The 24,525-nt window shown below is 35.1% G+C and overlaps 1 protein-coding gene across 1 annotated transcript in view; it reads left to right on the plus strand.

Moving 5' to 3' along the window:
• The first annotated feature begins 1,072 nt into the window (after window positions 1-1,072).
• ZNF804B (zinc finger protein 804B) overlaps window positions 1,073-24,525 on the plus strand; it is a 28,810-nt gene continuing 5,357 nt past the window's right edge. The window contains exons 1-2 of the mRNA XM_042965880.1: window positions 1,073-1,302; window positions 20,196-20,326. The gene's annotated coding sequence lies outside the window, so the exon portion shown is untranslated. The remainder of the gene's footprint in view (window positions 1,303-20,195; window positions 20,327-24,525) is intronic.

The raw sequence follows: 24,525 nt of genomic DNA on the forward strand, positions 1-24,525 counted from the left end.
GCTGAAGAGCAATAGGATGTGGGGACCATGACAGGGAGAATAACAGAGAATGAAGCTGGAAAAGTACAGACTGTCTAAATCACGTATAGTATTTGTTAGTGTTCTTAAACCTAGTTTCAATGTGGGTAGGGAGGGCTCCCCAATTTCCAACATTTCAACAAGCATTGCTTAATACACCTACAATTCAGCTCAATTCTGATACTCTCTATCCAGAGGTGGCATCAGCCTTCTCGAATTGAGGGTTCAGTTCTACAAGACTGTCCCCACATACTTCAGACAGGGTTGCATGAACCTAAGACTAGATTATTAGCTGTGTTTCTGACTGGCTATAGATTGGACATTCTCACGACCCCCTGACACTAATCACAGGTGCAGGTTGTTACCTGTTCTTCTGACCAGTTGGCTATAAATCAGAGGTTTCCGTAACCTCTCTGTTAGAGTAGCTCACAGAACCCAGAGAACAGTTTACTTACTAGAAACTGGTTTATTATAAAAGGATTTAACCTAGGAACAGCTAGATGGAGGAGATGCATAAGGCAATGTTTGAGGAAAGGTTGCAAAGCTCCCATGCCCTCTCTAGCTGTGCCATTTTCCTCAGCTCCATGTGTTCACCAACCCATAACCTCTTAGAACCCTTTCCTTTTAGGGTTTTATGGAAGTTTCATTGCATAGGCAATTAATTAAATTATTGATTAAATAATTGACCATTGGGGGACGCATGGGTGGCTCAGTTGGTTGAGTGGCCGACTTCAGCTCAGCCCATATCTCATGGTTTGTGGGTTTGAGCCCTGCATTGGGCTCTGTGCTGACAACTCAGAGCCTGGAGCCTGCTTCAGATTCTGTGTCTCCCTCTCTCTCTGCCTTTCCACCACTTGTGTTGTCTCTCTCTCTCTCTCTCTCTCTCTCAAAAATAAATAAACATTAAAAAATAAAAAAAATAATTGACCATTAGCACTTGATTCTATCTCTGTCCTTCTCTCCTCTCCAGAGGTCAGGTGGTGGTGGGGCGGGGGGGGGGGGTACTGAAAGTTCCAACCTCTGGATTCTGTGGTTAGTTCTCCTGGCAACCAGCTCCCATCCTTAGGTGAAGCCCAAAAGCAACTTCATGTATATAACAAAAGATAGCTTTGTCACTCTCAACACAAGAAACTCAAAGATTTGGGGAGCTGTGTGCCAGAAGCTGTGGATGAACACCAAATGCATATTTCTTATAAATAACAATGTCACAGTATGACAGACCTTTCTAATGATTTTGGATTTTAGTCTCAGATCACTTCAAAACCACTGATAACTTTTAATCAGGTAAGAGACTTAATCTGAAAGATTTTTTGAACTGGCTGCTCTGTTTGCTTTGTGAACCATGGATAGATGTAAGGGAGGGTGAAATTGGCAGTTTTGAGACTAGCTAGAAAGTTATTATGCTCTACAGGATATGATGATGACTGGGTTAAGGTGGAAGCATCAGAGACAAAAAACTAACTATTAATATAGACTATAATTTAGAGGTAGAGTCAAATAGGACTTGGTGATGCATAGGGAGTTGAGAAAAATTGCCTTGCATTTAGATAGAGAATTTCAGAGAATGGCATTTTTCTACATTTTTTTTTCTGAAATAAATGACAGAAAAGAAACAGTAATAGATATCCTAAGCTTCTACTCACTTACTTTGACAGCTTTTCACCTTATTAGTTTAGCTGATCTCTTGGCTACACAGTTCATTCATTCATGAGTGGCTGCAAGGTGCTTATTATTTACATCAACTAAATAAAGTGGACTGCAGTAGATGATCTTGACAGGACAGTGCAATAGTTTCATGAGATTTTTATGACTCAGTATTTTCTCCTCCAAACCCACCCTATTCACTACCATCATACTTTCCTCAAGAATTATTTCACTTAATTTTTCTCCTGCTTATCATGGTTTTCATGACCCACCATGCTCAGAACCAGATTGATCTTTTTGGTTTGGTCTCTTTCTTCTCCTTGTGCATCCCATGTTTCAGCTAAAAATAGCTCCTCTGTGTTCCTTGAGTACTCCAGAATGTTCCCATCCTCTTGTCTGCTCCTATAGTCTTCCAAGTGACATATTAGAATACCATCTCTCTAAAAACATTCTACGAGCATCAGGGCTTGGCATGACAGTAATGCATAGTGATTAGGAGAACTAGTTTAAGAAATATGGGTCAGAATCATGCCTCTGTTACTTAGACATGTGGTCTCCAGCAAGTCCTTATCGTCTCTAAGAGCCATTTACTCTTTCTTTAAGATGGGGAAAATAATGGAGTCTACTTATAGTGTTGCTCTAAAAATGAAATGATATAATGCATGAACACATTTCATAACAGTGTCAACATAAATTAGGCACTAAATTAATGATAGATATCAATATCTTTATTAATGCTCACTTCAAATGCTGTAACTCTATGTGAAAAACTCATGACATAATAGTTTGAGTTATTACCTTGAATATGATGTCACATGTTACAATTGTTTGTACATACATATGTGTATGTACATGAATACATATACATATAAATGACCAAAAATAAATAATGTTTTATATTTTCACTATCATAACAATAGGTCTACATCTCTTGAGTACTTAGCACATTCCACTATGCATTAAGAGTGTGTATGTACCAGGGTGCCTGAGTGGATCAGTTGGCTAAGCGTCCAGCTTCAACTCAGGTCATGATCTCATAGTTCATGAGTTCGAGCCCCACATCAGGCTCTGTGCTGACAGCTCAGAGCCTGGAGCCTCCTTCCGATTCTGTTTCCCTCTCTCTCTGCTCCTCTTCTGCTTGCACTCTGTCTCTCTCTCACTCAAAAATAAATAAACATTTAAAAAATAAAAATAAATAGATTGTGTATGTAACAAGCACACAATAATTTTCTGTGCTGAACTTTTTCTCCTCTGCCTTATATGCAATTTTTAGAGAACTTGCTTATGTCCTTTTCTCACATTGTTTATACCTGCAACTCTTGCTAAATGCAAGTTAAGCCACAGCTCTCACCCACTCTGTCCAAGGTAATTGGGATTTGGATAGACCTATGGCCTTAGTTTTTTCAGGTACATTCTTTCCTTCTATGACTTAGAAATCAGAGTCAGAGGATCTGTTGGGTCATGGTACAGCTAGTTTAGACTGGCCATACTAGGTCTAATATATTCCAAAATAGAGACAGGCATGCTGGACAGAGACAGAATAATGCCATTTGTGTGCCCACAGAAGGGATGCAATCTTCTATTGACAGATAAAATCATCTCAGTTCATAGCTTTTTTGTTCCTGTTATTCCATTGTTCAGTCTACCTACACTTTCCAGGTCTTGGAGTAAGATACTTTGTACCCTTCCAAGAAATCATCCCTAGTTTTAGTATTTTCTGTTGCTAATAAGTAAACCATTCTTGTTGGAGACCATGTGCATATCTCCTTTCTCTTTGCATGCTCTTTGCTGTGTGTCATATTTTCATCTCTCATTCACAACACCTCGCCAATTGCCTCACACAGAATAGCACTAACAGTCAAGACATGCTCAGTTATTTTTACCACTTCTTGAGAATCTTGAATTTAACACCATATTGCTAACAGTACTGGATTAGGCTTATTTAAAAGTGAATTCAAACTAAATTCCTTTGAGAAATTCAGTAGCATTGAGATTTTCTCTTAAGACCTACTGGATTATGGTAAACCTGAGTTGGGAATTATTAAATTGGACTGAAGTATAGTAAAGAAAATAACTGGCTTTACTTATGGTAAGTTGCATGCATTTGGAAAAAAAACACAAAGATACTTCCTGGATCGTAATTGTACCCTGGTAAATAATAATTTTTCTGAAGCTGATTTGCATTGTAGAGGTTTTGTTTGTTAACCAAGGAAAAAGCAGATGTTTCTATGTTGCTGGCACGAAACATTCTAAATTTCAGATGCTAAATCCCAAATGAACATTTCAAAGCTTTCATGGGTGTATGTTTTATAAAATACAGTTTATGTAGAGTAGAAAATATGACTTTCAAAATATAGTTGAAAAGTCCTGGTGATGACAATGTCATGATTCTAAGGGAGGGTTAATGAAAAGCTGCAAAGTACATAAAGATTCTGTCAGAGAAAATAGTGTATAGGTGTTCCCAGCTAGGGCTTGAGAGGGAGGCAGCTATATTCTATAAAGTCTATAATACTAAATAAATTTTATAAAACTGACCGTTAGTTATATAATTCTCAGCAACTTACTCAGCATCTCTTAGACTCAATTTTCTCATGTAAAAAAGTGGGGTATGGGTACAAATTGTACTTAAAATCTTTTGGGGAAACTAAATCAGATTGTTGAAGTAAAGGGCTTACCAGAATGCCTGACATATAAAAATCTTGTAATTCATGGGGCTTCTTGTTGTTTTGTTGTAGTTATTATAGACAGATTTTCATCTGATTTCACTTGTTCCATGGCTCTGATAAGAATTGGGTGGAAAAGAGTATAAAATTGCATGTAGGACAAATTTATATTTATAAATAAGTGATGCATAATCACTGAAAGGGCAAACACCAAAATGTTGATAGATATCTTTGTTAATAAGTAAAGGTAATGCATATTTTTAATTCTTTCTACATGCATTTTCCAAACTTGCCATTGACCAAGATGGCCTTAACGTTCCCCTAAGCTTGATTAAACTTTAGACAGGTTTCCTTCTGACTTTAGGCCCCTGAATGCCATTTTCTTAGAGCACTAACTTTAGAAAACTTGCAGTTGTAAATTCTTTCTGTCACTTAGAGATGTAAATCTTCCACAATCCAGAATGCCTCCCTCAGGCCATGGGAGTTGTGCCTTTGAAATGTATTTATTGAACTCCTATCTCTCAGTCTCTGTGGGTACATAGGAAACTAACTTCAAGAAGGGACAATTAGCAAACATAGAAGGCCTAATCACATTGATAGAGCTCCCCAAAATGTCCTCCAGTATTTCTCCATTATCTTACCCCAGCCATTGAAAATCCTTCCTTTTGTTCCAGCGAAGCTGTGTTCATTTTCTCTCCTCTATTGCAATAGTCTTGAATAAAGTGTTCCTTCTTGTTTAGCTTGTGCAGTGCATTTTTTTCCTTTAATACTACAAACATTGTATTTATGGTAAAAATGAAAATACAGGGGATGTTTTTGAGCATGTATCAAACATGTTTTGAGACATGTATCTATGTATGTGTACATGTCTATGTATGTGTATATAAAAGAATGTTAGCTAAAAATATTTGTTAGCTAAAAATTCTGAAGAGGAACTGAAGGTCAGTCTCTCTTAAAGTCATCACCCTCAAACTTGTTTCTGATTAGATTATAATGATTTTATTTCAGCAAAAGCTGCCAACATCAAAAACTCAGTTGTCGGGGTCAGTTGAAGTATCAGCCACAGAAACTTGACAGCTGCTAGATTTCTAAAGCATAGACCTCCAGTCTATGTCCAAGTCCCTATTGACTATTGCCTAACAGAGTGGCATAGAGCAAAAGACGTGGTCTTCATCCTACCTGGATCTCATTTTCCTCTATCAAAAGAGAAAGGGAAAAATGTTCTGAAAAACAGTACAGAGTTAAAAATTCAAAAGAGCACAAAATATTTTCACCTAGAAAGAATTTCTCTCCATTGCTTTTGAGATAGATTTGCATTAGAGGGGCATATTTTGGCTATTAGAGCCACACTCTAAACTGGCCTGACTCTGCCTCTAGCCATCTTCAATTCATCTGTAGAATGGAATGACAGTAATAACATCTATGTCATAGATTTGCTGTGAAGATTAAGGGAATTAATATACATAAAGCATTTGCACTTTTTTTAAAGCACTTATACTTTTAACTGGGTCTTGTGCATACTACTTTGTTGCCATCCTGTCCTGATTAATGTTTATTAAATATTTTAAAACATTTCAGGGAGGAACATAGTGGTCACTTGGCAATTTGATTTGAGCATGGGAACTGAGTCTGTTACGATTCTCTTATGGCCAAATTGTAGGACTTTATTTATGACCATGGCGATATCAGCGTCACATGTACATCTGAGGTCAAGAAATTGCCACATAATACCTAAAAAAAACAAAAAAAAAATGGAGGGGACACCTGGGGTGGCTCAGTCCATTGAGCATATGACTTCAGCTCAGATCATGATCTTGCGCTCGTGGGTCCATGCCCCTCATCCGGCTCTGTGCTGACAGTTCAGAGCCTGGAACCTGCTTTGGATTCTGTGTCTCCCTCTCTCTCTGCTCTTCCCCTGCTTGTGCTCTGTCTCTCAAAAACTAAAATAAAACCCTAAAAAAAATGTGTTAGCAGGGAGGAAGAGGAGCATGGTGTTATGGTGGGGTGTTTGTTTGTTTGTTTGTTTGTTTGTTTTTGAGAGAGAGAGAGAGAGTGCATAGGGAAGAGGGGCAAAGGGAGAAAGAATCCCAAGCAAGCTCCACACTCAAAGTGGAGCCTGATGCAGGGCTCCATCTGATGACTGTGAGATCATGATCTCAGCCAAAATCAAGAGTTCGTTGCTCAACTGACTGAGCCACCTTGGTGCTGCAACAGGGTGTAATTTTTGAATAACATTGTATCTGTTACAATGTACATTTCCAAGGTTATTAAGTTTTTTTCCCTCAGCATAGATTTTTTTTGGTGGCAAGTGTTTTATGAAATGTTTGTATCATGACTTGTTTAACCGATTTCTATACTTGTACTTCTGGCTTGTTTTCAATTTTCCACCATGATAATAAATATGATAAACATAAATGTTACATAAACTCGAAGGAAATAAAGGCTTTGCTGATATGTCTTCAGCGGAATATTTTGTATATTTACATTTTTTTCTTATTTCAGGTATTAATTTTTGAAGGGAGATATTTTTTGACCCATTTGTATTTATTTGAAGTTTCCTATGAAACTTATTCACTCATTGTTTCGTATCTATTTATTTATACTGAATAACAATGTGTGCTTTTTAATGATCTCTATGTTTATTCTAACACTTTGTAAAACAACTAATGGTTAGATGGCTTGATTTAGGAAAATTGAAATGTGTGGCCTTCTGAAGTTACTGCTACTCATAAATTTAATAATTTATTGTCCAAATTTTGAATTACCATGGTTAATAAGATTTATGGAATTCAATTAAAACTAGGCTAAATGAAATAAGGGGTAAATAAACAGCATCATTAAATAGCTGTTGATAACTGAGTTATCCAAATAGATTTCATCTCCAGGCATAATTTGTCCCCAATCAACCACTAATTGAAATGTCAAAGTGGAAGGATTTTACTTGAATCACAGATTTCAGTTAATTGCATAATCGCATTAAATTTTCCATTAAAATTGTGTCTTTGTGATATTTTTTAGAGATTTGAATGTAATGGCTGGTTGAACACTTCAAAGGAAGGAAATAGAAAGAACCCCCTGATATTTTCACCAATGCCAAGAATCCTATCCTGGATGTTGCCCATTTCTCAACTTGCTCTTACTCTGCCTGACTCCTGCAACTCTTATTTCCGCTTTACTTTGACTCACTGTCATAAATCTTAATTTTCAATTCCTTAAAACATCCTCATCTCAATTGATGCACTGTTTTATTTTCTAGAAAAGTTAAAAGCTTCTAGAACACAAAAGCTCTGACATTATTTGACTCTGGCCTTTAGAAAGTAAATTCTGAGGCCACTGATTCTTTAGACCCTGAGTTTGATAATTTCTTTTCTATACTCAAATATTTCTTAAAACAAAAAAAAGTAATATGGTAGACTTTTCTCTGTTTTCTAATTAGAAATAGAATAGAATTCTAATTTCTAAATAGAAATTTAAAAATTTCTAATTTTTAAATTTTTATTTGACTAATTTCACGACCAAGTATAAGGAAGAGACTTAGATAAAAAGGAATAGGGGCGCCTGGGTGGCTCAGTCGGTTAAGCGGCCGACTTCGGCTCAGGTCATGATCTCGCGGTCCGTGAGTTCGAGCCCCGCGTCGGGCTCTGTGCTGACAGCTCAGAGCCTGGAGCCTATTTCAGATTCTGTGTCTCCCTCTCTCTCTGACCCTCCCCTGTTCATGCTCTCTCTCTGTCTCAAAAATAAATAAATGTTAAAAAAAGTTAAAAAAAAAAAGGAATAGAAAGCAACACAGCTTACAAATATGGTTATAACTGTGTGTCATTCCCAGAAAGAAGCTATCACAGGCAATTTGAGTAGTGGTTAAGAATAAGGACTCCGGAATTAAACAGCCTTTTTTTTTTTTTCTTCCCCTGAGCTTAGTTCCATAAATATTACAAGGAATAGACTTTGTTCAGACGTGTAATTCTATCTGAGAGGTGCATTTCTAGAAGTAGCACTGCTGAGTCAGGAGGATGGTACATATAGAAATGGAATTGCTATTGCCAAATTACCCTCTGAAGGGATTGCATCAGTTTGCACTCACACCAAGAGTGAATGGATGTGCCTGTTTTCTCATAAACTCAACACTACTGGGTATTGTAAAACATAATGACTTCGTTAGTTTGATCATTGAAAAACTGGGGTCTCTTTGACAGTTACAGTATATTTCTTTACGAATGAAATTATTTTATTTTTAAAAGTTAAGGTAAATCTTAGCAGCCTTTCTTGGTGCCCCTGCATTCAACCTAAAAAAATGTAATAAATATGTTTGAAGATATAAAATACACAATGAATAATGCATACAGTGTGAGAAAAAGCATAAACACAACTAAAAGTATTCTTTGTTGTAATAATTTTGAAATAGTGAATACATTCATCAATTTTTTAAGTCTATTAAACACTGGCCAAATTTTAAATAACTATTGTAAATTTTCAGAAGTGCACACTTATGTTTATGTTCTGCTTAAATATTATAATTTACTGAAGTATCTGAGAGTGGGCAATTTGTAAACAAGACAATTCTTTCAGTGTTTGGGAAGTTTAAGATTTATGAAGTATATTGTCACTTTAAATTAAAGTATAAATGTAATCTTAGTGGAAATACATTCATTTGGATTACTTTTCCAAGAAGTTTTGCAATCACTATAAGAAAGAACATATGAAATGCTATTTTGGAGTAATAGTAACTATAGATATGGATGAAATTTTGGTCAAATAATTCCAGTTTTAAAAATAATACTTTTTTCAATCAAATTATTTCCTTGTCAGAGAAGCATTAATTATTGAGAAAATAATTAAAGTGGGCTTTTAGAAACATTTGTTTTTATAGTCTAGGAAATGTAAGCTTTGAAAATAAATTTTGCCCTAAATATTAAAAAAATCAAGTCTAATTTACTTAAGAAGGTAAAGAAATCAAGGGTCAAATTAAAGGAGTTGCTTTCACAATCTTGCCTAAAATCTTTTTTTTTTTTTTTTTTTCTCAAGTGTATGCTCAGGTAAAACCTTGGTTTCCCTAGGCTCCTGCATTTAGCAAGGGGGCATTTATCAGAAGTTTCCCACAATGCACTTAGTAAATGGAGTTATACTTTTGAAAAACAAGAACAGAATAAAAGTATTTGAAGACTACTTATCAGTTTTACTTGCAAAACTCTCCTACCCCAGAACCAGTGAGTCTCTTTAGTGTTATTCAAATATGATGCTTCTTATTCTAGGAACATTAGGACACTCTTGACTGAACGATCTATATTTTCCTTATTTCTTTCCTCACCAGTACCTCCATGCAAAGATAGGAAAAGTATAGAAAAAAGCCATGAATCTCATATCTGCCTAATGTTTTCTGTGAGTATTATCAGTGAAACACTTGAAATAAGAAACGATACAATCTGTTGAGTTCAGAAAATTAGCTGTGCATTTAATAGCTCTGCGAGATCCTATTTCAGTGAGAATATTCAGGGCTTGATTTGTTAAGAAAGTCAGGCTTGATTCAGTGAGACTTCCCATAGGAAACTGGGAATGTTAAAGCTAAATCAACATCTTAATAGGAAGACTAGAAGTTATTCTGTGAGCGCTGGTAGTTTTGCATTCACAGTTACAGATTTATTATTGTCCATTAATTAAAACTGGTATTTTCCTCCAAATACCATTATGTCTTTCTCCTGCTACTATCTGCTTTACTGTTTTTCCTGGATCTCATTATTTCTCTCTATGAGAATATCCCATGTGGTGTATAAATATGGAATTAACTACCTCCCTCATTTTGAACAGAAACAGGATTGTTTCTCTTGCTGGGGTTGGCAAACTTTCTGGGTCAGATAGTTAATATATTTGACTTTCCAAGTCCTATGGTCTCTGTTGCATAAGCTTCACTCTGCCATTTTAGCTTGGAATTAGCCAGAGATGAGATGTCAACAAAGAGGCATGGCTGTATTTCATTATCATTTTATTTCTAGAAATAGGCGTAGAGCCAGGTTTGACCCATGGGCCTTAGTTTGCTGACCTCTATCTACTTCTAACCCAATGTACTAAAGAGGTAAATCAATCTCAAATCTTATAAGAGAATTAGTAACTTTAAATTTAGGCTTTTATGAAGATGTAGAGTACAATACCTTGAAACTTCTCCATATCCTGTTTTGCAGCCCAGTGGCTTAGAGCTTGTAGAGAGGAATTTTCTGTCTGAAAGAAGCAGTGCACTTGAATGAACACTAACTGCAACCATCCCTTTGGTCAACATTTAGCAAATTTAGTAGAAGGGACGCTGTGTTTACCTATTCAATGTCCATTCCACCCTCTCTCCTTACTAACAAAACTTGGATTTATTTGAGGGGTGGCCTTATGCCTAGCTAAAATCCTGGATTCACCATACTCCTTATTTAAATGCTAATGGCATGTGACATTCTTCTAGCAAGTGATATGCAACTAAAATCTACTTGGTGCAGCTTCCAAAAAGCTGTTGTTTATAGGACTAAAAAAAAAAAAAGTACAGAATTAGCTTTTGCCCTTAGCTCTCCTTTCTTCCTACCTGGAATGCAGTTTTGATGCCTGATATTTCTCCATTATACTGCAGCCAGGATGAGAAAGTCATGTGTTTAAGTTGGAGGAAACTAAAAGCTTAAAGGAGATTGGATTCTGGCCTTTCTAGAGAAGGTTTTAAGTACTGTGGTGTATACTTGAGTATAGATTCTTGGATCAGGATAAAATTAACCTTATTAGACTAAGTCATTGCAGTCAGGTGTCTAACACACCACCCAAGTGAATGCTCTATCTTTAGCTTTAAAATATCATCTCTATTTATTGTGTAAGTGTAACATGATCCAAAATTCAATTTTACACCAGAGTCTAATTTCATTAATGTCTCATTTCTGTTTCTGTCTCTATTTTAATAGCTTCTTCTCAAAGACAGTTCTATTTCCAAATAGCATTTGGTTAGGAAATTGAAGAAATCTCAAAAACACTTTCCCTGTGCTAAGACAGTATTCATTTGCAGGTATGTTCAGATTAAATAATTCTGCCTGCAATGTTCTCAGCGGTGTCACTGACCCACAACTAGGGTATGAAAGAGTGGGAGGATGAAGTAGAAATTGAAAGAGCTTTTAAAAATCAATATAATGTTAGGTTGTACAAGATTCTGAAATAGAAGGAATTGCTCTTAAAGAAGCAGTGGGGTAGCTGGGTCAGAGTGCATCAGGTCATGGTTTCCTTAGGTACTGCTAAACAAAGATGGGATCATGACAACAACCACACGGTCTTCTGGGAGGGCAGATGTTTGCCATGGGATTCTTGTAAGATCTCCTTTTTAGACGTTTTGGGCTTAGTGCACATCATTTATTTCCTAAAACTTTCCCACAAAGAATGTGATTAATTCTCATGATCTTTAAAAATAAACAAATAAAATATTCCTTTAAGGACTTGTTCTAGTCCACACATGACTAGGAATGCCAGATAGAAATGAACCTCACACAGCAAAATATTCTAAACACATTTGATACTTTAACTCATTAACCCTTTGATACCCATTCTAACTTTACATTTTGACACTTGGAAGTGTTTCTAAAAGAGAGATTTGTAAAATTTACTTGAACATTTTGGGGCATGAATAACATTTTTTAAAGATAAACTATAAGTAATTTACATACTAGACTATAAAAAATTGTATGGAACATTTTGACACTCTCTACTTTTTCTCTAGGGAAATAGTTGCAGTTTTGAAACCCTGTTGCATGGGGAAAGGTGTCTGGATTTTCTTGGTCTACATTCTTGTGTTTCTTATATTGAATTTATTTACCATGGTGTGTACTGTGATGGGATGCACAATTATTTTTCTGAGGTCTTATTAACTAAGTATTAGTCTAATCAAATGTTTACGCAAGTCATAACTTTAATTAATGAATTTCTATTTGTTCATTCCCGAAATGCTGGATTTCTCCAAACTTGGACATACTTTCTGCAGACACTTAATGTGTGCAGACACATATTAGAATTAATGCTATTCTAATATGGTGTATGGGTTCTTATCATGCTGTGAACATGGAGAAGGGTGGAGTTTAAAAGCTCCTTGATTTTGCTACTAAACCAGTCTGAAAAGCAACTTCCATTTACTTGTCACCAAAGCACTTCCTTTGTAATACTGCTCATCATTTCACAACAGTTACTAGAGATAAGGATGTCGTCATCTTATTGGCTATATTCTTGCCTGATACAGTACGGCTTACAAAGTACTAAAAACTTTATGCCATGGTACAGAAGGTAAATAAACCTTACAATTAAAAACTCAGTAAAAGGTTCGTGTCTGGTATCATAGCTGACTTGGATCCTGACCACAATAGCTAGAAGGTGGAAGGAACTGCTCAGAAGAAATGGAAATACTACAGCTGTCTGTTTTGCTGTTTGAGGACTTCTCAGGGGATCCTGGGCCTTGGAAGGGGGTGGCATGGTGGCTTGCCATGGGCACATACCTTACACACCTGAGTATATCCCCCTCCTTTAGCAACAGAGGTATCTCAAGCTATTTGGGGTTATGAAGAAACCTCTTTTATGTTAACCACATTTTCAGATAATTTTAGAATCTAGAAACATCCCCAAACTCATGCTTAAACAGTGGTGTCTTCATACCTGTGTCTCTCCTGAACATTGGGCTTACCCAGTTGAAGAGTCCAAAAATGAGCCTAACAAGGAATCTCTAGGTCCTGATCGTCAAAGTACAGTGGGCTGGCCATCAGCAGTTAATTTGAGAGTCCGGCAACTCCCATTTCAGCAGGGATATGAAGGATCCTCCAGATGCTGCTGTAAGCACTTGTGAAGAAATGGGTGGAGGCAGAGTCGTGGCTCCAGGTTCATTTCGTCTCACCTGTTTTTGGCTTGCTCGTGGCTCTGTTGGTCCTTGGAGGAGTAAATGCTATCAGAGGGAATATGTGCAGATGCATTCATTCCGGAAGATAGCAGGGAACTCACCTTGATGAGTGGCCCAAACTGTATCTTCTAAGGTGGGAGACCTTAAAATATTTAAGTTTGTTTCACTCCCTGTGTTTGTATGACTACCAGATCACATAAAAAATGATGTGCAAAAAAGCAGAAAATAAGGCAAGTCCCATTTCAGCATGTAGAATTCTTCTGAAAAATAATAAAGACTTTTTATGGAATTTAATTCTTATGTCTTGATCATATTGTTCACATTATGCCCTCTCCCATTTAAGATTATTGTTAATTATCTATAAATGTCTCCCAAATCATTGTGGCAAAAACATTTCTGAACAATGAACAATATCTCAGAACTGGATAGACTTTTAATTTCACAAAATGAAACTATTATAAATATCTTGAGTTTTTCATAAATTCTTGTGACTTTTCCTGACTTTTATGAAGATGAGACATTCTGTTTTCAAGTCGCAGTTCTTTTCTTGGTGTCTGCTTTGGTGTGGATCGTGCCATTTAACCTCCTCTGTTTGTTGCTTTGCCTCTAAAAGGAAGTTAATAATTTTGACCTTTTGCATTGGGGTTTTGTTCCTCTGTGAAGAAAAACATTAACGCCAGTAAATTACCCTGGGATCTATGGATGTCAGTGCAGGAATGAAAGGAATTATCCTATTTAAGACACGGAGAAAGTAGATACTTGAGTAAATGTGTTTCACATGTGCTGTTCTGCTCCAGTGAAGATGAACGGAGAGTGGTTACCCCAGTGGACAGGTGCTGACATGCATATTCTGACTGGTATGCAATAATAGTGGGGATTTTACCATTCCGAGCACATAGAGACTCACTGACCTGATCAATTTGCCTCTTCATTTATTTATTCACAGCTGAACTCCACTTGCAATGTGTGTGCCAAGCATTCATGTTGGCAGGTAGGGAAATAAAGATTGCTTAGTTTGTGCTTTTAAAATGAAGCTAAGAAGAAAATTAAATTCCAAATATTTCATAAATGTGCTTTAGCAAATACATCTCCATAAGCCTTATGGTACTTTTGGTTGAGAGCGAATGAAACACCTTGTGAAACTGGAGAAGATATGTGAGGGCTGCTTTATTTCCTTTGACTTGACCCCTGCATCTGTCCTTTATTAAATTGCTTTTGATCTGGGCAAGGACCATGGCAGGTAGCCTCTCTTCAGAACCAGGAAGACCATCTGCTCTGCAATCTCTCCTTTAAATTCCTTTGCAAAATAACAAGGACATGAACTAGATGTCCCCATTTCCCTCTAGGAAATACTTTTACCCTCTTTCTTGCTTGAGATCCATTTTGGATAATGCAAGTACCCAAGAGCAAACTTTAAATAAGATTTATCAAAAAAGAGTCTGACAACAAATCGTATTTTAATCCAAAATTTATAATTTTCTTTGGGAGTGACATATGATCTTGGACTTACAGAAAATACATGTTTCAACTAAAGAGTATAAATTGTTCAAGACAAGGAAGAGGGACATACCCAGCCTCCTTCCTTTTTCCGTAGTCTCCTTTAGAAAAGACTACACCTACCCGTTTCGTAAAATCCAGATGAAAACTACTTAAACACTCGGTTTTCAGTAAGAATACCAATCAAGTGTTTTTAATGGCTCCCCACTGTCAGGTAAATCGAGGGCTCTTTATTGACGCTGCTTCCCACAGTTCCATAAAATCTGACCATTCCTTACCTCTAATAGTGATAATAGTTCAGACTCATTGATCATTTGCAATGTATGTATCAGGCGCTGTGCTCAGTGTTTTACTTTTCTCAACTCAAATATTAATTCCAAGAACTCTACATGGTAAATAGTGATAGTCTTCCAGGTTACAAATGTGTAAACTGAAGTTTGGGAAGATTGAGTAACCTTAGAGACTCAAAGCTAGTAAGTGACAGAAGACAGTATACAAACTCAGGTCTAACTGATTTCAGAATCCTTCTCTTAAGCCCTATACTGTGTTGTCTACCATCCAACACCTCTGGAAAGCAGACACTTCATTTAATTCCCCCTATTGTTAGGTGCTACTTTCTGTCTTCCTTACTCCCCCAGGGAGATTCAACCTCACCTGCTCTGATCTGTTCATCCCAAGTCATTAACCATCACTGAGCTTTCTACAGATCTTTGTAAATGTGTAAGTAATTTTTTTTTTCCTGAAATACGTTTGTCTTGTGTTGTTCTCAGTAAGGACTGATCTACTATATACTCTCAAAGAACTTTTATTATTTTCCAATTGGTTTGTCTTCTATTTAAACTAAGTAAGATTACTGACAGTTTAGCACATGCCATTGTTTAAGTAGACACGAGAAGAAAAGTAGAAACTTGGGAAAACTCAAGCTAAAATACGGAGTTGGCAAAATTTGACCCATATGTTTTTGGAAAGGTTTCCTTATCTGCCCAGTTCTCTTTTCATTAGATAAATCAATTGTTGGAAGGGTCTTTTTTTAAGAGCTTTGGTCACCTCGGTGTAACCTTTTCCAGAAATATATATCTGCGATTAGCATTCTGTTTGGTGGAAGGCCATTAAAAACTCCTATTATAATTGTGGATTTAACTTTTTCTCCTTGCAGTTTTATCTTTTGCTTTGTGTATTTTGAAGCTTTGTTATTAGACGTAGAAACATCTAGGCTTATCTTGTCATTCTGATTTATTTACTCCATATCATTATGAAATAGCCCTTTTTTTATTCCTAATAGTATATCTGCTCTAGAATCTTCTTTGCTTTATAGTGATAGAGTCCTGCCAGCTTTATTTCACTGGTGTTGACATGGTAAATCTTTTTATATTTTTTTAACCCATTGTAGCTGTATTTTAAAGTTTGTTTTTATAATCAACATATAATTGGAGCTCACTTTTTAATCCAAACTGATACTCTCTAACTTTCAATTCCAATGTTTTGTTTAACCATTTATATTTAATTTGATTAATGATGTATTTAGATTTTAGTTGTTATCTTGTTGTTTGTTTTGTAATTGTCCCATCTATTTTACCTTCCTGTTTTACTTTTTTCTACCTTCTTTTGGATTGAGTAGATGTAATGATTTCCTTTTACCCTCTTTGTTATCCTATTAGCTAAACCATTTTGTTTTATTAGACTAATGGTTGCCATATTGTCCACTTCTTATCACAATCCGCCTTCAATTGTTATTCTACCAGTTCAGTATTGAATAAGACCTTTCAACATATTTCTCCTTCTTGGATTTTTTGCTATTGATGACAAACATTTTATGTATAATTTGTTATAAATTGCCCCAAACATAGCTACTTGTTTTGCTTAAATGGTTTAAGTACATTTAAACACTAAGAAATATGTCTTATTTATCCTATAGTTATTATTTTTGGTGTTTGCTCTTTTGTGTAATCACACATTTCTATCTGGTATTATTTTCCTTTTGCCCAGGGATATTCTTTAACATTTCTTATCCTGGGGGTGCGCTGAGGAATTCTTTCAGTGTTTCATGTCTTAAAATATCTTTATTTCACCTCATTTGAAAAGATATTTTCACAAAGTATAAAATTTTATTCCGAGAAGTTTTTAATTTTCTTCCATGAATTTAAATGTGCTGCTCCCCTGTATTCTCACTTGTATTGTTTCCAAGAAGAATTCTTTTGCCATCCTACTCTTTGTTCTGTGCAGGAATGTGTCATTTCCCTTGAGGTGCTTTTAAAAATTCCACTTTTTTGACTGATTTTTTAAAATTTGATAATAACAAGCATTGGGATAGTTTTCTTTATGTTACTTGCACTTGAGATGTTGGGAGATCTGTGGGTTTTCAGGAAATTTGGAAATTTCCACCCATTATATTTTCAAATATTCCCTCCTCCTTCTTCAGAGACTCTAACTGCATAATTGTCCAGTTGACAATCATCTCTTATCTACTTTACGAGCACAGAAGATACAGTTATAACTGTCTTAATGTACTTTTCTGCCAACTCTAGCCTCTGTATTGGTTCTGTATTGGTCTTGATTATTTCCTCATTTTAGTTCGTGCTTTCTTGATAATCTTTGATCTTAATCTTTGATTGCATGTCAGATGTTATTAATTTTTTCCTTGTTGTTGCTGAATATTTTTGTATTTCTATAAATTTCTTTAAATTTGGTTCTGAAATGAAGTTAAGTTGCTTATGGTCAGATTTATGTTTGTAGCTCTTGCTTTTATGATTCGTTAGGCAAATCCAAAGTAATGCTCAATCCACAGCAAATTATTCTCTACTGCGGCAAGATTTCCATGAATTCTATACTCAGTGTCCTGTGGGTTTGTTCCATTTTGTTGGTGAGAACACTCTTCCTGACCCTATATGCATGCCAGGCGCTGATGCCATTAATTCTTTCAGGTGGCCCTTTTCTTGGCTTGGAGTAGTTTTTTCATATACATGTGCTGCAATTCAGTATGCTGAAAATTTGACGGGATCTCTCTGTAGCTCTCTGTTTTGTTTTTTTTCCCCTCTGTGCAGCCTTGTGCACTCAGCATTTGCTAAGCCAAATCTATGGCTAGATGTCATTAAACAAAATCTCCTCTAGTTTTCTGTGTTCCTTAGACACATGTTAACTTGGCTGACTTCCTTAACACAACAAATCTGTACCCACCCCCTTCTATCTTAACTTTTCCTATATGCTTCTAACACATCTTGTGTCCACCCCTATTGAGAAACAAAACTATCTTGTGAAAATACCTCTTCCCTTGTCTGTATCTCCTGAAGGGAAAATTACTGATTTGACAACTTTATATCCTTGTTATATAGTAGTAGTTGACAATATTTGTTGTTGGGTGAGTAAGACAGAATTTTCACTCATTTCTATAACTCAGAGTTAAAGGTGCAGCCCTGGAAACTAGGGGACTAAAGAAAGAGAGTTATACCTGGAAGTTTCAAACAAAATTCCAATAATGAGAGTAAAGTGTCAGATGTGAGTAAATGAACAAATTTCCTCTCCTAGGCTATTCAGGTTTTACATACAAGTCATATAAAATATTAAATATAATATAGAGTATTTTAGGGCACCTGAGTGGCTCAGTCGGTTAAGCATCCGACTTCGGCTCAGGTCATGATCTCACGGTCTGTGGGTTCAAGCCCCTCATTGGGCTCTGTGCTGACAGCTCAGGTCCTGGAGCCTGCTTCGGGGTCTGTGTCTCCCTCTCTCTCTGCCCCTCCCCAACTCATGCTCTGTCTTTCTCTCTCTCAAGAAATGAATAAACATTTAAAAAAAATTAAATATATATATATATATATATATATATATATATATACATATAATAGAGTATTTTATGTTCTGTAGTAACAGAGTAAAGAAAAAAAACAATCTCTCTGCTCTTTACTTATGTAGCCATATTCTCTCTTTGACACAGTTGAACTTCATTTTATGTGGGCCCTTAAATTGTGTAGAACAATTTCCAAAAGGTCTTTGCTCTCAAGGCAAGCTTTCACTGGAAGACTAGATTATTATGTATATGGGGGCTGAGGAAGTGTGAGTAGGAGGAAAAGTAGTAACGGAGATTTTAAAACCCTCTCTCTGTCTTCTGACCATGCCTATCCCTTAAGGTTTAGACACTCTGCTATTTATCGACTCCAGAGAACTGTTGATCCTTTTTTGTTTAAAACACATGGGCCACAATTTTAATTCTTGAAATTTTCTGTTTTTTTTTTTTTAAGCCTGTGAGGCATTTGGCAAAAATTGAATTCAGATTGGCTCCACTATTGCCCCTGTGGCTGCTTTTAGTTCTGTGAAACTCTTGTTCATTGGGCTTAGAATATTATCTCTTTGAAAGGTTGGTCTTGCCTCCTTCTTCAGATACTTAGCCCAGGTGTGGTTATCTGGCCACCATCTCACAGAAGTATGTTCCCTTTCAGGAACAACATTAATGACCATTAAAGGTTGTACCCTCACTTCATGGGTGGGCAGTATTCTAGTACAGCATTATAACCTCACTTGATAGCTATGTGGTTTTTGCCATTCCTGGGAAATATCTTCTAGACTTGATTTGGAAAATGAAAACAAATTGAATGGGTATAGATTTCAGACAGTTTAAAATAATTTAGTTAAGAGAGACTAATCTTCAAATATATTCTCAATTCAGGATTAAATGCCAAACTTTAAGATGCTCATTTGATTGTGGCTATTTCTCAATTTGTTCAATATCAATGGGTGTGCTTAATGGCAAATTCTGAAGTAGAAATCCCAACAGGTAATGAGTAACATCCAATTTGCATGTAAGTCAATTGTTTTAGAGAAAAGATTAATTAAAAGAAGTGGTAGGTTAATTTAAATCAAGCAAAGCCAAGCAACCATCTTCCCTGAGTTTAAATCCTGACCTATCTTTATCCTCCTGGATACAATATAGAAATCTGCATTGGATAAATACCTCCACCAGGAAAAAAAAAAAAAAAAAAAAAAGAGTTAAGAATCACTCATTAAAGCTTTGAACTGAATCTTTCCCAATAATAGATGTTCTTAAATCAAACAAGCTCATTTCACCCAGTATATTTAATAGTATTAATTTGCATGAATACGACTAAGCATGTTTCACAAGTGAGAGGACTGTGGGCAGTAGGGAGAGGAAAGTGCACCCCATAACCTCTTCTCCCTTCACCCTCATTCATATATCACACGTTCTGCCATTTATGTTTTCACAGACACATAAATGATTGCAGTTATGTAGCCACAGTGGTCCCAAAAAACACTGGGCAGGACATTTCTGTAGTGATTGTGACAAGCTTTGATAAATAAGCCAGTTGACAACTAACTTTATCTTGGAGAAGAGAAGAACACCCATGGAAATAGTGCTTTACCCTCTCTATCCAGAAAGTCACCTGTGCACCCAAGACAAAGTTTAATAAGGAGACTTACAGGTAGAAAAGATATTACTTATTTATAGTACCCTTTCTGTTTTTCTTCTTTGTCCATAGAGACTGAAAGAATTAAAGCAACGGGAGTTTGCTCGAAATGTAGCTTCCAAGTCATGGAAAGATGAGAAGAAACAAGAAAAAGCACTTAAACGGCTTCACCAGCTGGCTGAGTTAAGGCAACAGTCTGAATGGTAAGAATTAGAGGTATCTCAGATGGTTCAAAACTCTCTTCCAAAAAAAGGTCTATTCAATCATTGGGGAAATGTCAAGATAAATTTACTTGATTTACGGTCACACGGAAGCAAATTATAATTAATCAAAAGACATGCTTGAGGACAAATGTTTTAATAGTTAAAGGCTAATAAATTAGTTACTTTGGTATCTGACTTTTTTCCTTCCCAATGTTGTTAATTTTATGTGCTATTTCATGAAATGATCTAAGAATGATTCTCATGTACTGGCACTTATTCTATCCAGCTGATTTAAATGGGCCCATAGAGCTTTTTAGTAATTATTTTAAGTTTTGTAATAATGTTTATTTTGTTTATTTTTTTGTAATAATAATTTTAAAAACCTTAAGTAACAGTGCATCTATCTGGGGAGGAAATAAATCTTCTCTGCATTTCCCTGTACATACCTGAACCTAGAATAAATGACACTTATCATTGTCTGGATGACAAAAAAAAAAAAAAAAAATGATGTAGTGAATGCAGTTAAATTTACCACACCCTGCTATTTAAATTGATAATTATAACATGCATTATACTAATACATTCTTGTAGCTGAAAAATAGCTGTTTTTCATGAGCTTGGAACTGCTGAATGTTTCCAAGTGAGGAGATTGTTACCTGGAACTCAATTAAGTTTGCACATTGTGATTTGTGTTCATATGAATCATAATGTAAAACACCTAACGTAGCTAATTAATGCAGTTGGCAGCAACCTAGTGAATTGTGAAATTTATAGCTCTGTGCCACAATTTAAACCCCTGTTGTTGAAATGAAAAACAAAATGCAATAAATTTGAGAATGAATGACTCAAATAATTGAGTACCATAATATATTAGACCTCAAATTTGATTCTAGGAAAACATTTGTTTTAAGGATCAATTTATGAGTAAAAACATAGTGTTTACCTTACACATATTTAGGTATTTGTACCACTATCTTAGAATAATTTAATTAACTCAAGAAAATACATAGGAGATAATCCTATTAAAAATAAGTGAGAAATTTGGTATAAGGAAACAATGAAGTTTGGAAAAAACATGTATCCAGAGGTGAGGTTAATATAAAAATGTATGCCCTGAGCTCCTACACAGTCATAGAAATGGGACCCACATCTGGTACTGAGCTTTCCACTGGCCAATACAATGAGGATCTTATGCTATTCGAACACAGTGTCAATAAGATATCAAACTGTCCTTGTCAAAATAGGACTGAGAAGGAAATGTCTAATGATAATTATGGTAGCATGTAGGGAAAAAAATGTGGGGAATATGTTAATTCTTGAGTGATTTATTATGAGATTATTATGAGAATATAAAAGAGGGGGCAAATCTTACTGTAGAGAGACAACCTTTAGATAGGTCCTTTCAGTCCATGCAACAAAAAATCTTAGTAGCCTTAATAAACATATATCCTTTTTTATTATTGGAAAGTTGTCATGCTTCTACATTTCTTTATTTTCCTGTGGGAGGTATAGTGATAGTGATGATGATGATGATGCTTCTGTTTAAAAATTCTGAGTTTGCCATGCTACCCATTAAGTGTTTTCCAAATTAAAACAAATGAAAAATTCTACTCGATTAAAGTTGAGCTGAAAATCGTATTAACTAAACAAACACAAACTCAAGCCCATTCCTTATAGGATAGACAGACTTTCTAGGTTCTGTTTGTTTGTTTGTTTGTTTTTCCCTCATATTGTTAGGGAAATGATAGGTGTTAAGCTTTCCACATGCAAAACATGGAACTAGGAAAATTATTACATTTTTTGCTGCTACCTGTCCTCTGCGCTCCAGATAATTGTTCTTTTTGCTTAAGCAGCCTCATGGCCTAAGGGAAGTCACTTAATAGAATTATTTAATATTTTCATTTTGGCAGCTTACTTGAAAAATGAAAGTAAGAAATAAAATGAAAAAGAAAAAAAATTATCTGTATTCCTCTCCTAAACAACCTTTCTCTGTCCATGATTCTCATAACAAGGTTTTCTCAGTAGGATGGTGCACATAACAAGAAAATTCTCCTATGATTTCTATGGAGAAGAGAGGAGAATTTACTAGTGGTAAGAATATTGCAGTTGGACTGATGAAAAAAAAAAATGATGGCAGAAAACTATTGATGAATCTTATAAAGGACAATCAACTTTGGCCATTTCTTGGGAAATTCAGCCCAACCTGTTTCCTTAGCAAGCCCAGTTACTGCATGGGGGTGAAGAGTCATTCGGTTTGTAAACTTCTACATGTATAAATCTAAGTATAGTGCATATTGATATGGACATTTTTTCCAAATTAAAAAAAATTATAAGATCACTGATTCTGAGAATATAAGAGATGGATCATGTTATATCATTTAAAGAAAATATGCATCAAACATATTTGATATGTTTTGTTGCCTGGCTGGAAAGTATTCTTTTACAAGAAGATAATTAAATAGTGCATGTTTTTATTTGTCAAGAATTAGAATTTGGGGAGACCTATTAGAATGGACAATCTATTAATAAGTATGAAGGGGCTAACTTTATAGTCACTTTTTTATTATAAATAAAAAATAATTAGGTAGACAATATAGAAATAAATTAAAGAAAGTTCTAGAGAAAACAGTGAAATTGTAAGTAAGGACATAACTATAAAAATTAAACTTTAATTATGTTAAAAGGCATAAAGTAGTATTAAAATAATAGAATTGAAAACCACAAAGATATAAAATTGGGATTTTCCAAAATACAAAAATTAACTAGATTTATGATAAGGGAACTTAAAGTTTAGAAAGCAATGAGATAAACAGTTTAAAGCATAAACCCTAGAGGTAGAAAAGATTAATAATGAGGATAAAATGCTACAACTTGTGAAAAAATATAATCATAAATGTAGATTGGATTATACAGTAAGAACAAAAATTAAGGACAAGAAGAGCAAAATATAAAAACAATGAGTAAAGATGATTAAAAATATTGAAAAGGATATAAAAGGTAGAAGCTTGCACATTAGAGAGATAAATTGTCACATAAAACCATACAGAAAAGAACATTTAGACTAACATAAATCAAAGCAAGAAAATACACAAAACAGTGCCAGGATAATAAGAAAAAAAAATATTATTGAGGAAAAAATATAGGTAGATAATATAAAAATGGTAACATATCTGTGTCATAATGGAATCATAGAAGCAGAATGCTAATATCCAAACACCAGGCTTTTGAAATAATTTCTAAGTGCAGATAATATCAGATTAATTGCCATTCCTAGAGAAGGTAACTTAACAGAAGTATAGCTCCTACTTAATCAAAAGTGTGGCTACTAAATATGGAAAAGAAACTCTTTAACACTGAGGCAAAATTCTGAGCTGCAGATCTTTCTGCTCCCTTACCCTTCTATCCCCAGACTGCAGGCATTTTAAAAGACCAGTAACTACAGTTAACCTCTCTGCTTTCTATTTTCCTTTCTGTTTGAAAGAAATACTGAATAAGCCATACACTATCTTAGTGTGTTCCTTTCCATTCCTCATATCAAAATGCCTCAACAACCTCTCTAAAGAACATAAAAAAATGATTCACAAAAAGAAGATTAATGTAATGAGTAAGAAGAAAGTTTTCATCATGGAACAGTTACTGAAAATTTTCTGAATTTATTTTCCACAAGATTCAAGGGACCAGTATAATTCTAAATTTGTTTATGAAGAAGGAACAATCTGAAATTGTTAAAAAGTGAATGGTGGCTGAAACTATGATAAATTAAAATCCATATGAGCATAGTAAATGAAATATTGGATATTGTAAAAAATTGAAAGAGTAAAACAGAAATTAAAAACAAGAAATTCCTTCTGAACTAGAGAAACAGACTAAAGACACTAAAGTATTGAGATAAATAATAAGACCTAAAAGATATATTCATGAACGCCAACATATTTAACATATAGATTCCAGCATAAAAAGCTAAGACAGAGAAGAAGCAATAATCAGAGAAATCAGAGAAGAAAATACAACTGAGCTAAAGAAATTGAATTGAAAGTGCCCAACAGTACTAGTGAAAATTAACCCAAGAAATCAATCTGTAACTCTGGTCTGGTAAAAATGTTATATATATATATGTCATCTAATATATGAATATATATATATACATATATACATATATATATGTATATATATATATATATATAATCTAAAATAACAAT

Source organism: Panthera tigris, chromosome A2, assembly GCF_018350195.1.
Source record: "Panthera tigris isolate Pti1 chromosome A2, P.tigris_Pti1_mat1.1, whole genome shotgun sequence".
Lineage (NCBI taxonomy): Eukaryota > Metazoa > Chordata > Mammalia > Carnivora > Felidae > Panthera > Panthera tigris.